This window comes from Dasypus novemcinctus, chromosome 27, assembly GCF_030445035.2.
Source record: "Dasypus novemcinctus isolate mDasNov1 chromosome 27, mDasNov1.1.hap2, whole genome shotgun sequence".
NCBI lineage: Eukaryota > Metazoa > Chordata > Mammalia > Cingulata > Dasypodidae > Dasypus > Dasypus novemcinctus.
In genome coordinates, this window is record NC_080699.1 from 7,106,999 (window position 1) to 7,121,636 (window position 14,638).

A 14,638-nucleotide genomic window follows, 5' to 3' on the forward strand; every position below is an offset into this window, starting at 1 on the left:
AAGAACTCTCTTAGCTTTTCTTTATCTGAGAGGGTCTTAATCTTTCCCTCATTTTTGAAAGAGAGTTTCACCAGATATAAAATTCTTGGCTAGCAGTTTTTTTCCTTCAGGACTTTAAGTGTTTCAGTACACTGCCTTCTTGCCTCTCTGGTTTCTGAAGAGTCATGTGCACTCCATCTAATTGGATTTCCTTTGCATGTATGTGTTGCTTTTTTCCACCAGCCACTATAACTCTCTCCTTATCTTTTGCATTTGAGAGTGTAATCAGTATATGATGGGTTGTATTTTTCTTCATGTTTATCCTGTTTGGACTTCTTGGTTGTGCATATTCCTGTCTTTTGCTAAGTTTGGGAAATTCTCTGTCATTATTTCTTTGACTATTCCTTCTGCCCTTTTTTCTTTTTCTTTTCCTCTGTGATTTCCATAATGCAAATATTGGTGTGCTTGATGGTGTCCCAGAGGTGTCTTAGGCTATTTTCACTTTCAATATTCCTTTTTCTTTCTCCTCCTCAGTCTGATTCAGTTCAAGTGTCTTGTCTTCAAGTTCACTGATTCTTCTGCTAGTTTCATGCTGCTTTTGAAACCCTCCTGGCATTATTCATTTCAGTTATTGTCTTCAAATCCATTAGTTCTGTGTGGTTCCTTCTTGAAATTTCCATCTCTTTACCTAGACTCTCACATTGTTCGTTCATTGTTTTTCTGATATCCTGTAGTTCTTTCTCTGTGCTTTCCTTCATCTCTTTAGGCATTTTTAAGGTCATTTTTAAAAAGGCTTTGGTTGGTATGTATACAGTCTTGAGTTCTTCACTGATGCTTTCTGGATTTTATCCTTTTCCTTTAGATGGGCCATCCTTTCCTGTTTCTTTATTTTTGTCTGGTACTCTTTTGTTATACACTGTACCTTTAAATATTTTTATTTTTTATTTTTTAATATTTTTTAAATTTATTTTTTTAATGTTTCATTAAAAAAATATGAGGTTCCCATATACCCCCCCACCCCCCTCACCCCACTCCTTCCCTCATAACAACAACCTCCTCCATCATCATGAGACATTCATTGCACTTGGTGAATACATCTCTGAGCACTGCTGCAACTCATTAAAACTCTGGGATTTATATTCTGGGATATCTGTTTCCTGGTTTTTTAAACAGCTGGTGATAAGTCAGAGATTTTATAGAAGTTCAGCTCTCCTACCAGAAAGGTCTGCCCAAGGCAAATGCCATGTGCAGGGTTTCCCGTGTTTTACTGAGCCTCTGTCTTGTCCTGAGCTTTTTGGTCATTGTTTTGGAACTCCCATGTTTACAGGAGTTTGATTGTCTCTTCTGTTTCCCAGGAGACAAACCTCCCTTTCCCGGGTATCTAAAGCCTTTGTCCCAGACTGTCCGCCTCTGCACTCCCTTTTTACACTCCTTGCATTGCCACATGCTGCTTCTGCCTGAAGAGCCAATTCTGGAAGAAGGGTCACCCCAGGAGGACTTTCCTAATTTGGTCTTTCCCAAACAAACCAAGGCCAGGGACCCATGAAGGATAGAACGGGTCAGGTAGGACACCAAAAACATCTCCGACAGCTCCCCAGAGTTGGCCTGCCCAGCAAATGCAGCCTTTCTGCTAACGTCCCCCCACAGCCTTGAGGAAGCCCGACATCTTTACCTCTCCATTCCTCCACTCCCATCTGGGCAGAATGAAACAATAGCTGCCCTCAGAGCCTGGACCCAGCCATCCGAATTAGTTAATCAGTGGCTGTGATCTGTGATCAGCCTGGTGCACACTCCTGTTCTTGGGGAAGAGGACTTTTATGGCCCTTTCTGTTAAAAGCTTCTGGCCAGGCACTGTACCCCATGGCGACCTGCTGTGAGAGTGGGGGACGGGTGCTGGTAGCCACTGTGGGGAGAGAACAATTTGCAGTTCTTTACCATAATATATTAATCTCTTCCTCCTGGGCTTCCATGAATGCTGAACTGTGCTCTTCTTGAGTTTCGAAATAGTTGTTTCAGACTTTTCCTGCCAGTTTAATAGTTGTTCGGTGGAAGGACTGAATCCTGGAGCTCCCTACTCTGCTATTTTCCCTGGAAGTCCTTGTTTCTAGTTTTTGACATTATAAGCAGTACTGCTATGAATACCATGCAAATAGTTCCTGGATTTAACAGCATGTGCATGATGACAAATGATGGAAGATAATGCCAAATTGTTCTCAAAATAGTATTATCAAATAATACTGGTACCATAATGTGTGATGATTTCTCACCTCCTTACAATCTTGTCAACCCTTGGTTTTCTCAGGCTTTTGATCTTTAATCCACCTTATTTTTATTTGATTTGATATAAGGACCATATTTTCTCTGTGTGACTAACCAGACACTCATCAGTTATTGAATATTCCAACCTTATCACCTGAGCTGTAAAGCTGCCTCGTTTAAATTTCTGTTTGAGTCTCTTCTCTTGTGTGCTGTCCATTTCGTTCCATTAGTTGCTTTGAGAAAGCATAGTAATGGTGCAGGAATAGACAATCACTAGATATTTATATCAAGTTTTAAATTTGGTAGAGTGAGATCTCTACCTTTACATTTGGGGGGAATCAGTGATTTTTGGCTATTCGCTCTTCCATGTAAATTTTGGGATCAACTTTTCATGCTCAATGATGAAATGTTTTGGGATATTTATTATAATTAAATTCAATCTCTATTTCAAATTGTGGAGAATTGACATCTTTATATGTTCCTATTAATGAACATGGTAGGTATCCCATTTATTTAGGTCTTCGTCATGTCTTTCAAGAGTTTTATAATCTTCATAATGTCGTGGTAGTCATCAGTGCCACTTGCTGATACCCCATTTCCCCTTCTGGGCACAGGGAGAACTAACTGAACACCCTTTTGCCCTTGTGTTTGGATGGGACCATGTGATGGGACCATGGTTGTTCATGGAGGTGCACCAGGTTGGGTTCTCTAGAAGCAGACACCGACACAGAGTTAGGAGTGCAAGATGTTTGTTAGGGACCAATGATTACAAAATTAGGAGGGGTAAGGGAGTCCACACCTGCAGTGCAGGTCCCATAAATCCAGCAGGGAACTCTGGAAGGAATATTGCCCCACAGTGAGATGTCCAGGCTGTATACCCCAAACGCAGTCAGTGACCAGATGCTGCCCTGGGAGGACCCTGACCTTGGACAAAGGGGCTTTCTGTGGCTGAGGCTGACCCTGAAACTGCTGACGGCCAGTCTGTCTTTAAAATTTGATCTTTTGTTCGTGTCTTTTTTAAATTAATTTTGGTTTTTAGAGTATTGCATAGATGGCTGAATTTCTTTGATGCTCTCTTACATTTCTAGTTTGGTTTTCCATCTTTTAAAATATATACTCCAATTGTTCAAAACTGCATTGCTCATTATTTTGTATTTTCTAGTCTCTAAGAAGCAAATTGTAAAGCACGATGATCACTCCCTTTATTCAGAACACCTTACTCATATACACAGTGTCAAGTTTTTATTTTTAGTAGCCACATCAAGGGATCAATTGGTAATCCTGTCATAAGGATCCCTCCACTTGCCACATCCAATTCATTTTTATATTAAGCTTATAATCCACTAAAACCCCTAATTTTTTTCAATAAATAATGCTGTTTAGTTCTGTACCTATATGTTTTTTGGACCCAAGCAAAAGGCTTACATTTACTAGCGATAGATTTTACTTCCTTATATTTAGCCTTTGTTCCAGCCCATAAACATTTTTTTTTTGCATATTGTGACATCCAATGAATCACTATTTCATTGCTCTCACCTGTAAATTTGATGTACCACCACCTGCTCTCATCCAAATTATTAATAAAACTTAAACAAATCTGAGGTCAGGACACCCTACTAGAACTCTCATCCTGATGTTGACCCAAAGCAACTTTTTTTTTCATTTGCTAAGTGAGGTTCTAGGACTATTTCCTTAGGTAGAGGGGCGTAGGTGGGATGCACTTGAAAAGAGGCGTTCTTTTAAGTCAGTCTACTTACCTGCCCATTATCTGACCCATCATTTAATTTGCTCTAAACTAACTCTTTTTACTAAAAGACAAGTGCTAATCTGAAAAGTTGGGTTGGTCTTTGTAAAAATAGAAGTTGGATAGAAATTGTAATCCCCTGTTTGGCCTGGTGGCTCCTTACACATGTTCTTCAAAATCACTTTTTTCCAGGGTATTTTATTCTTGCATTTCTTCTATTCAGGCAAGAGTAGGGATTAAGGCAGTATTTTGTGGATCCCAAATCTGGAACATTTCAGAATCACCTGGGGAAGAGGTTTTTTTTAAAATATTTTTTTATTACAGAAGTTGTGAACTTCCAAAACGATCATGCACAAGTGTAGAATTCCCATACAACCCACGTCATCAATACACCACACTGCTGTACAACATTTGTTACAGATTATGAGATAAGATCAGCAGACTCTTACCACTGGCTATGGTCCATAGCGTATATCTGGCATATTTTTCCCAAACCCCCCTATTATTAAAACAGTACATCTTTGGCATCATGCGAGAATATTACAATATTGCTGTTAACTATAGTCCATAGGTTACATTAATTGTATTTTTCCTGTGCTTCTTCTTGTTCCCACCACCCTGCAATAGTGATGTACTTCCATTCTAGTTCACAGAAGGACAATCTTGTATTTGACTATTAACTACACTTCTCCTCCACCTCTGGGTTCACTGTATTCTTCAGTCCCTAGATTATTCTCTAGCTTTCTTTCAGTTGACATTTACATCCCTAGACTACCCTTTTCAGCCACAACTGGGGAAGAGTTTTAAAAATACGGATGCCTTGTATCCAACCCTAGGGATTTTGATGCAGCAGGTTTGGATGGCAGGGACAGGAATCAGTATTTTTAAAAAACACTCTGATGTGCATTCACCCCAGCCCTAGTTAACTATGATATGCAACCACCAGCTCTGACATAGAATAAACTGATTTTCTCATAATGAGCAAGTGTGCAGACTCTAGACTAGACTGCTGATTAGAATAAACAAAGACAGCTTTGTAAATTCACAACCAAGATTTTAGAGACTTTTTAGTAATGAGGTACTTAAACATGGTTCTAGAAAGATTTCTGGCATGAGAGTTTTGCCTCTTTGCTATAATATATTGGTTTTGTCTTTCTCAGCCTCATCTCAGAGACATTAAAAAATATTGAAAATAGCTGGATTAGGATAAAGGAATATTATGGACTTCTTCTGATTTTCATTTTATGCGTACATCTTTTATAGTAGCAATCATAGTGTGCATTCCAATATAGCTTGTTCTTTTTAACAGTATTTCACAAATCTTTGCCCCATTGCTATCCTATGTTCATAAATACAAATTTAATATTTCATAACGTTTCATAAAGCTGATTTACTGTACCTTGCCTAATATGTTCTGATTATTGTCTGTAGTTATGTATAATTTTATAATTTTATACTATTATGGGTAATTGTGGAAAGAAAGATCCTTGGCTGAGATGATTTTCCTCATTTTTTAAAAGTTATTTCCTTAGAACATATTACCAAGAGTGAGGTTACTGGGCCACAACAGAAACATTTAATAGTTCTTATGATTTCTTCCCTGAAAGCTTAGTACCAAATTGCAATGCCATCAGGAATGTCTGGGTGTACAGATTTAACCAGAACCTCACCAAATCAGACTTTATCCATCTATTTTTTTGAATTAGGATGTTTTGGATCTTTTTAAAGAAGCATGATGTACCATCATGATTTTTCAGTCTATTTTCCCAGTCGGTGTATTACCGGCAATTAAATAGTACACTGCCTACCCCTTAAATCCAGGTGTAGGGCTTGGTCATACAGAAAGCCTGTGATAAACCGAGATTGTCAAACTTAATTGTATTCGTCAGCATTTGCCATAGCTAAAAAAAATCTCAGTGGCTTTTAACAAGTATTTTTCTCATACTCAGAGTTGTGTGGAGGGAAGAAGTACAAAAGGTCAAGTGGACTTTAAAGCTTCTCCTCGGGGTTGGCAGAGTCACTTCTGCTCGTAGTCACTTGGCCCAGGCAAGTCCCATGGCCAGCAGGACAATGGCTGGGAAGTTTGCTCTGTTTACAGAGAGGCGTCTTGGTTTCCTGGGGGTGGATGTGCTCTAAGGCAATGCTCAGACGAGAGGAGGAGGCAGTGGGGGATGGTCTCCGAACTCCTCTCTTTGACTACACCCTCATCCTCTGTGCATTTCCCTGTCATAGCCTTTGCCGCATGGTTTTTTGTTTGTTTGTTTTTGGTCTTGGCTTTTGATTTTACCACATTTTTGACATTATCTATTGCTATAATTGTCTCCTCTTCTAGACTTCAAGTTCATCAAGGATAGAAAGAGGGCTTTAGTCGGTTCTTCTATCCCCAGTGACTACGACAGCATATAGTATGTCCTCAAATACATATATTGAACGGAATGATTTTAGCATACGCTTCTCCTGGAGTAATGGTCAACTTCAGTGCTCTGTGGTCTTAGAACTAGAAAAAGGTAAGACATGTTAACATTTTCTAAAATTACTGGACTCCCTGATGTGCCTTTTCTTAATGTGAGAAAAGATGACTGCTCATATTTAGTTATTTATTTATTTATTTTTTATTTTTTTATTTAATTCCCCTCGCCTCCCCCGGTTGTCTGTTTTCTATGTCTTTTTGCTGCGTCTTGTTTCTTTGTCCGCTTCTGTTGTCATCAGCGGCACGGGAAGTGTGGGTGGCACCATTCCTCGGCAGGCTGCTCCCTCCTTCGCACTGGGCGGCTCTCCCTATGGGTGCACTCCTTGTGCGTGGGGCTCCCCTACGCGGGGGACACCCCTGTGTGGCAGGGCACTCCTTGCGCGCATCAGCACTGCGCATGGGCCAGCTCCACACGGGTCAAGGAGGCCCGGGGCTTGAACCGCGGACCTCCCATGTGGTAGACGGACGCCCTAACCACTGGGCCAAAGTCCGTTTCCCTGCTCATATTTCTTTTTAAATTCATTTCAGGGCTACAGGAGAAAGAGCAGGCTTTTCATTTGTATTAGGTAAAGGTACAGGGAATGTTGGCCTCCGCTGCGGCGCTGCAGGCAGGTTGCTGCAGGCGAGTCGCTGCCGGGGATCGGGCCTACGCCACGGCCGGACCGGGGCGGCAGCGGGCGGCTCAAGGCTTGGGGGACGCGCGGTTCAATGGAGGAAAAACCACGGAGACGAGGTCTATGCGCAGGTCTGATTTTATTCGGGAAGTACATGGGGTTTTATAGTGTCATGGAGGCGGGGAGGTGGTGGGAGGGGCATGTCCGCGGGGCAGCTGAGGATTGGCTGCAGAGGCAAGGGCGGACCTGCGGTTTATGACGTAAGCCATTGATGGCAGAGGGGGTTGTTTCCGAGGTTGTGCCGGGGCGGATACGGGATGAGGGCGGTTGAAATGAGGCGGGGAGAACAGTGATCGGCTGGGAGGGGGAAGATAACAGTGGCTGGGAGGAGGGGCGGAGGGAGGCAGCAGCACAAACTGCTGCTGAGAAGGGCCATAATACAGGGAGGTTACGAGGAACAGGCGGGCAAAGTATAAGGAAGCGAAAGGCAGAGTGGGAGCAGGGGACAATTGCTCCCTCTTTCAAAAATAAGAACGCACAGGTTTTGTGGGATTGACATTTTGTAGGGAGGAAAGATGAGGGGGGTGAGAGGAGGGGAAATAGGAGAAAAAGGAACGAGGAGGGGCTACCGGCAGGGGGCGTGGGGGCACGAGGGGGGCGTGAGCAGAGGGGAGGGCGGCTGAAACGCCCGATTCCCCATGCGGAGGGCAGAGAACCCGTACCCGCAGCTCGAGGCGACCACGATGGGCCCTATCGATGGCCGCCTCCTGCCACCTCCGTGAGCCACACCTGGGCGTGCCGGGCCTCCTCGGGAAGGGGATGGCTTTGGGAGAGGACTAGGACAGCTGTGGCCAAGAGCCTTTGCCGCTCTCGGTGCTGGCGAACGGACTTGCGGATACAGCAGGCGAGGCCTAGGAGGAGGAGGAGAAGGAGGAAAAGGAAGGCGTAGAGGAGGAGGCTGGAGGGTTGGAAAAGGGAGAGGAATTTTTGGAGCACGTCTCTAAGGAGGGAAGCTGAGAGGGTTGGGGGCTTGATGGATTCGAGGGTGAGGATGTGTTGCTGGAGGGAGTGGGTGTAGTTGAGGAAGGAGGTGTTGTAAGAGGAAAACATCCATTGGCGTAGTGCAAGGCGGGCGGTCACCGACGAGTTGACGGGGTGGGGGGTTAAGCAGAAGCTAGAGAGGGGCCAACGGGCATCACAGGTGGTGGTGGCTATGTCGTAGAGGGCGGCAACGTCAGCGGCGAGCAGGTCGATTTGCTGCTGTAGGTTGAATAAGGCTTGGTGGTGAAGGTAGTTGATGTTGCTTTGGTCGCCGAGGGCAAGGGCTGCTGCTGTGGATGCGTTGATGACGGCGGAGGTGGCGCCAGAAGAGACGGCAAGGGCCGCCGCCGTGGTGGTGGCGGCTGCGAGGGATGCGAGGACGGCAGCAGTAATGGCGGCTGTGATGCCAAAATCTCGGGGGTGGCGAGAAAGGGGGAGATCTACCAGCTGGGGGGCAACCCAGTCGGGGGAGTCAACGGGGAGCCACACAACGCGGGGCTGCATCACCAGAAAGGCGGAAGGGAAGGAAGAGTTCCAGTGGTTTGCGAGGCTGCAGTTGGTGAGGGTGGATTCGGAAGGAGGGGGGCATAAAAGGAAATAGTAAGGGTGTCGAACGAACGGGGTGGAGGTGAAGGTGACGTTGGGGGGAGGGGTTGTAGGCGAGGAGACAGTATGGGTGATAACCGAGACGTTGGCGTGGGAGACAAGGCAATTGGGGTGGCAGGTAAGGGCGCGGAGATCGAAGCAGGTGTGGGGGTTGCACAGGGACATGACGCTAAACGTGCGGGGGACCAGGGGGGAAACTTGGAAGGGGTTTGCATAGCAGGGGGTAAGGTTGTGGGGGTCGGAGATGTTGCAGGGGGCTCCGTGGAAGAGGCCACCAATGCGCGGCGTGGGGTAGAGGCAGGGGGTCCAAGGGAAAGTGGGAAGGCGGGCCGGCAGGGTGTCGGCGTGGCAGGGCTGGACGAGGGGTCGCATGAAGGGGTGGGAACTGGGCATGGGGGCGGAGTTGGTGGGGAAAAGCCAGGGACCTGTGACATTGAGAGCGGAGGCGTTGAAGGAGGAGTTGACGTTGAGGGGGGAGGTGGGGGAGAGGTCAAGAAGAGTGGCGTTGGTGAGAAAAAGGCACGAGTTATTGCGGGGGTTTACGCACAGGGAAAGGTTGGTGACGAACTGCAAGGCGTCGAGGGGAATAGGGATGGAGACATTTGGCAACGACGAGGAGACAGGAAGGGCGAGGGGGTCGCAGCTTTCTGGGAGGAAGTCGCAGTTGGGGGAGTACATGGTGGGGAAGGTGGGGGAGTGAGGGGAGAGAAAGAGGAAACCAGGCGGTTGAAGAAGGGCGGCCCAAAGGGGCGTGGCCTGGGCTGAGGAGGCTAAGGAGAGCATAATGATGAGAAGGTGTAGGAGGGGGGTGTAGGAGGGCGCGGGGCAGGGGAGGCGCGAGCACGACGGAGAAGCTGGAGAATTTGCTGCTCGATGGAGGCATCTTCGAGGGAGAGACGGCTCAAGCGGCGGACAAGAAGACGACGTCGACGTCGCTCGCGGCGGGAGAGAGCTGGCGTGGTCCCTGCGGGTGATGGTGCAGGAGGGGCAGACTCAGGCGGGCTCGACTGGGCGACTGGAGGCGTCATCTGCAATGACAAGAGGAGAAAAACCTCACGGGGGGGGTGAGGTGCGGAGAGGGGCCATCATTATGGCAGGGGGGAATCATCAGGGGGAAGGGGGTCGGGAGGTGGAAGGTCGGCAGGGCCGTGTGGAGTGAAGGGCTTAACAAGACGAGCAGGGATCCAGACAGGCTGGGGTGCAGATTCCGGGAAGACGCAGGCAAATCCTCGCCCTTGGGTGAGAAGGGGCGCTGGTCCGGTCCACTTGCTAGTGAGCGGGTCACGCCAGAGGACGAGAGGGGCCGGAGTGGGCCGGTAAGAGGGCCCCCAGTGCTTGTGGACGGGCGAAAGCCCCTCAGAGTCAAAGGTCATCAGGTTGTGCTGGATGAGCACCTGCGTGACTGTTTCACGCGGGGTGAGACGAGGTTGAGTCTCTCTAGTCTTCTGGACGAGGATCTTGAGGGTTTGGTGAATTCTTTCAACAAGTCCTTGGCCTTGCGGGTTGTATGCGATGCCGAAGTGGTGGGTGATGTTGTAGAGCTTCACAAACTCGGCAAAGGCGGCGCTGCGGTAGGCGGGGCCATTATCTGTCTTTATGTCCCAGGGGACTCCCATGAAGAGGATGGCTTCCCGAAGCGCTTGAGTGGCATACTTGGCAGACTCTCCCGGGAGGGCGACGGCGTAGCAGAGGTGCGAAAACGTATCAATGGCAACATGAAGGAACTTCCATCGGCCAAAGGAAGCGACATGTGTGACATCTAATTGCCATCTAGAGTTGGGCCGCAATCCGCGCGGGTTGACACCCTGGGGCTGGAGTGGCCCCAGGGGCAGCAAAGGTGCGCAGGAGCGGCACGCACGCACCAGATGTTTGCATGTCTCGATGGGAAGTTCTGGGAGGAGTCGATGGAGGGCGGGCGCACCAAGATGGAAGCGCGCATGCAAGGTCTTTGCCTGGTTGATAATGTCTCCTACGGCAGCTGCGGGGCTGAGGGCATTGATGGAAGCATCTTGGGCGGCCTGGTCAGCGAGATGGTTGCCGTGAGCCAAGGGGCCTGGGAGGCCTGAGTGGCTCCTAACATGGGCAATGAACCAGGGTTGTCGCCGCCTCTCTAAGAGGAGTTGAAGGTCAGCTAAGGCCAGGTTGATGTCCCGGTTGCCGATGCTAGCAGGCGGCAGGAAGGCCGCAAAGGCAAGGATACGAGAGACCTGCAGGCAGTAGAGACTGTCCGTGAAGATATTTACTGGCTGGTCCTGGAGGTATTGGAGAGCCAGAGTGACGGCTTTCAATTTGGCCACTTGGACAGAGCTGCTATGTCGGCGGGTGTGGCAGAGGGGTTGTGTGGAGTTTGGCTTGTAGAGGACTATAGCAAGGCAGTGCTTGGAGGCGTCAGTGAAGGCGATGGCGGCGTTGGGGAGTGGCTTGGAGGACGGGAACGGGAAATGGTCAGGAGCTGCGACGGGGAGCGTGCTGAGGCCTTGTATGAGGCGGTGCTGGGGGAAGTGATTATCGAATGGGCCGGAGAATAGGAGGAACAGTGCCTGCATATCTATGGAGTCCTTTAGCAAGTGAGTGACCTGCTGAGTTGTAAGGGGCCAAATGATGACATCTGGATGACGCCCGTAATGGTGGGTGGAGCGCTCAACAAGGGCGATGGCGAGCTGCGCGAACAGGACGGATTGGGGGGTGATTTTGCGAAGCTTGCTTTTGGCTAAATGGACCCACAGGAGTGGACCGTCCTGCCAGATGAGGCCAGTGGGGGTCCCACGGGTGGGAAGGACAAGTCCTGCAAATGGCTTGTCTGGGTCTATTCGCTGGAGCAAGCAGTCCATTAGGGCAGAGTTGACACAGCTCAGGGCGCACTCTGCTTCATACGACAGTGTGACCCTCTTTGTGGGTGCCTGTGATGGTGGGCCAGTGGTCTGAAGGAGCTGGAACAGAGGCTGCAGCTGATGTGTGGTGACTGGCAGCGACGGGCGCAGCCAGTTAAGCTGGCCACAAAGCTGTTGGAGATCATGGAGCGTCATGGTTTTGGGGACGTTTATAAGCGGCGCCATGGGCGTGACCGTTTCCGAGATTTCAAAGCCCAAAAATTGAAACGGTGGGTGGAAAACGGCTTTCTCTATGTTGATCTGAAGACCGATATCTTTCAGATTGGAGAGAAGACTGGCAACTATAGCTTGTAGTTTTGGCTCGCTCGGATGGGCTACAAGGATGTCATCCATGTAATGTACGATAGTGGCCTCGGAGGTTAAGGGCTCAATAGCAGTAGCCACAAACAGCTGGCAGATGGCAGGGCTGTTCTTCATGCCCTGGGGGAGGACTTTCCACTGATACCGTTTGGCAGGCCGGTGGTGGTTGGGCTGGGGAACAGTAAAGGCGAACCGTGGGCGGTCATCCGGATGCAGGGGGATAGAGAAGAAGCAGTCCTTGATGTCGAGGACTGCCACATACCAATCTCGCGGGAAGGCTGATGGGTGAGGCATGCCGGGCTGAGGAGAGCCCATGGGTTTGATGTGCTTGTTAACCTCTCGCAGGTCGTGGAGGAGGCGTGGCTTGCCAGATTTTTTGATGATGAAAAAAATGGGAGTATTGTATGGACTGGTGGAGGGCTCAACATGGCCAGCACGGAGCTGCTCTTCCACGAGGTCCTGAAGAATAGCTAGTTTTGGGGCAGTCATAGGCCATTGCTCCACCCAAATGGGTTCCTCTGTGTCCCATTGCAGAGGAACGGGTGCTAGAGGTCGAACGCGAGCAACGGCCAAAACTATTGGGGGGGCAGCGATGGCTGCGAAGTAAAAAGAACGGCGCCTGACTGGTGAAGAATGTCGCGCCCCCAAAGGACTTGCTTGATATCCCTGAGAACCAGGGGACGGAAGAACCCTGACCGTCCATCGGTGTCATGCCAGGCAAGATCTTCAGCCGCCTGTTGCGAGGAGGACTGGCCTGTGGCGCCTACGATGACGGGTCCGGCTGTGAGTGGGAAGTCACGAGCTTGGGAGAGTGGGATGCAGGAGATTTCGGCGCGGGTGTCAAGAAGGCCGTCCATCCACTTTCCATTGACCTTGATGGTGAGGCGCGGCTGCGAAGCGGGCGACATGGGAACGGACCAGTGGATGCCTACGGGCGGGGCTGGCGCGGGGCGATTGGAGCCTCTTGGTGGCGGGGCTGAGGCTTGCCCCGCTGCCCGTTTAAAGGCTGTCTCGGAACACGGCAATCGCGAGCCCAATGATACCCTTTTCCACAGCGCGGGCAGGGGGTGGAGGGCGGCCGGGCGGCAGGAACAGGGCGCGGTGGTGGCACCATAGGCTGGACTACGGGTTGCGGCGGAGCTGGAAGGTTGGGGCACTCCCGAGCGAAGTGGCCCAATTCGCCGCAGCGGAAGCAGGTGTTGGTTGTTTGGACTGCCGCGACAATAGCCGCTGCAAGCGCAGATGCTTGCCCAGAAACTCCGGAGCATGCGAGGACCCAGTCTTGGAGCAGCTTGTCACGAAGGGGACGAATGATGGCTTTGCAAGCTGGGTTAGCCCCCTCCTGCAGGATGTCCTTAACGAAGGACTCGCGGGCTGCATTGCCGACAACTCGCCTCTCTGCAGCGGCCTGCACACGAGCTACGAACTCATTAAACGGCTCCTCGGGTTTTTGGAAAAGCTTCACGAGGGGCTCTGGGGCGGCCACGGCGCACGAACGGAAGGCTCGAAAAACACAGTCACGGAGCTGGATGAAAAACCCAGGCGGGGTGGCAGTGTAGGCGCTGGGATCGCCGTAAGGGCCGAACCCGAGAAATGCGTTTGCAGGGTAATGCACACCCTGACGAGCATTGTCGGCAATCTGATTGTCGATCAGGACACCGAGATGGGCTCGCCAGTCAATGAATTGCCCGGGGGAGAGAACCGCTCGGGCTAGAGAGATCCAATCGTAAGGGATGCAGCGAGGGATGGTCATACGCTCGAGAAGGTCTTGGGCATGAGGGCTGGCAAGGCCATCCTCTTTTATCGCGTTGCGGAGCATTTGGATGTCTTTGGGAGAAAAGGGCACCCACGCTTGTGGGCTCTGCGGAGTGCGAGCGGGATTGAGGGGGAACATCTGAGCCAGAGGCGGAGTGGGGGAGGTGAGAAAGGCGGTGTCGTACGCTGGCGGAGGAGGATTCATGACGTTCCCGCTATTGCTGGGGCAGGCGGGAGGTGAGGCGGGCCATGGAGGTGAGGCATTGGCGGTGCCACCGGGCGCCGGCCAGGAGGGCGCGGCGGCAACGGTGTTCCTGATTGGCCAAGATGGCGGCACGGTGACGTCACGCCTGACATCACTTCTGGCCTCGGGCCAAGATGGAGGAGTGGCCACGTCATTTCCAGGTACAGGCCAAGATGGCACCGGAGGCTCTGCTGGTTTAGCCGAAAATGGCGATCGGCAGGCATCCGGGACAGGACCGGATGGCGACGAGACAGGAAGAGGTGGGTAAAGGCGGGAAGAGGGCGCCGAGGAAGAAGAAGGAGGAGGTGTGCCATGTTGGCATTGTTTGCAGGACGCGGTGGGGGGGAGAAGGCGGGGGGTCGCCATGTTGGCTGGGGTCCGGATCGGAGGCTGTGGGGGGATCCAGTTCGAGCGCGGCCTCTAGCTGGGCGGACAGAGAACGAGCATCGTCGTCTCCATCAGGATCGCAGGTGAGAGGGTGGCTAGGCTCACAGGCGAGAGCGGAGGCAGGGGAGGGCACACCTTGGAGACAGGCGCGGATAGCGACGAGGGTCGGGATAAGGCCGGGGGGAAACTGCTTGCGATCGTGCTCCATAGCGGACGTCACCCGCTGAATTAAACGTTCGTAGGTCTCTGGGCTCCAGAGAGCACAGGTGACGAGCCAAGGGTTAAAGGGTAGGAGAAGGTCCCAATACCGCTGTAGCTGACGGAGAGAGACCTTCACGTGGTGAGTCT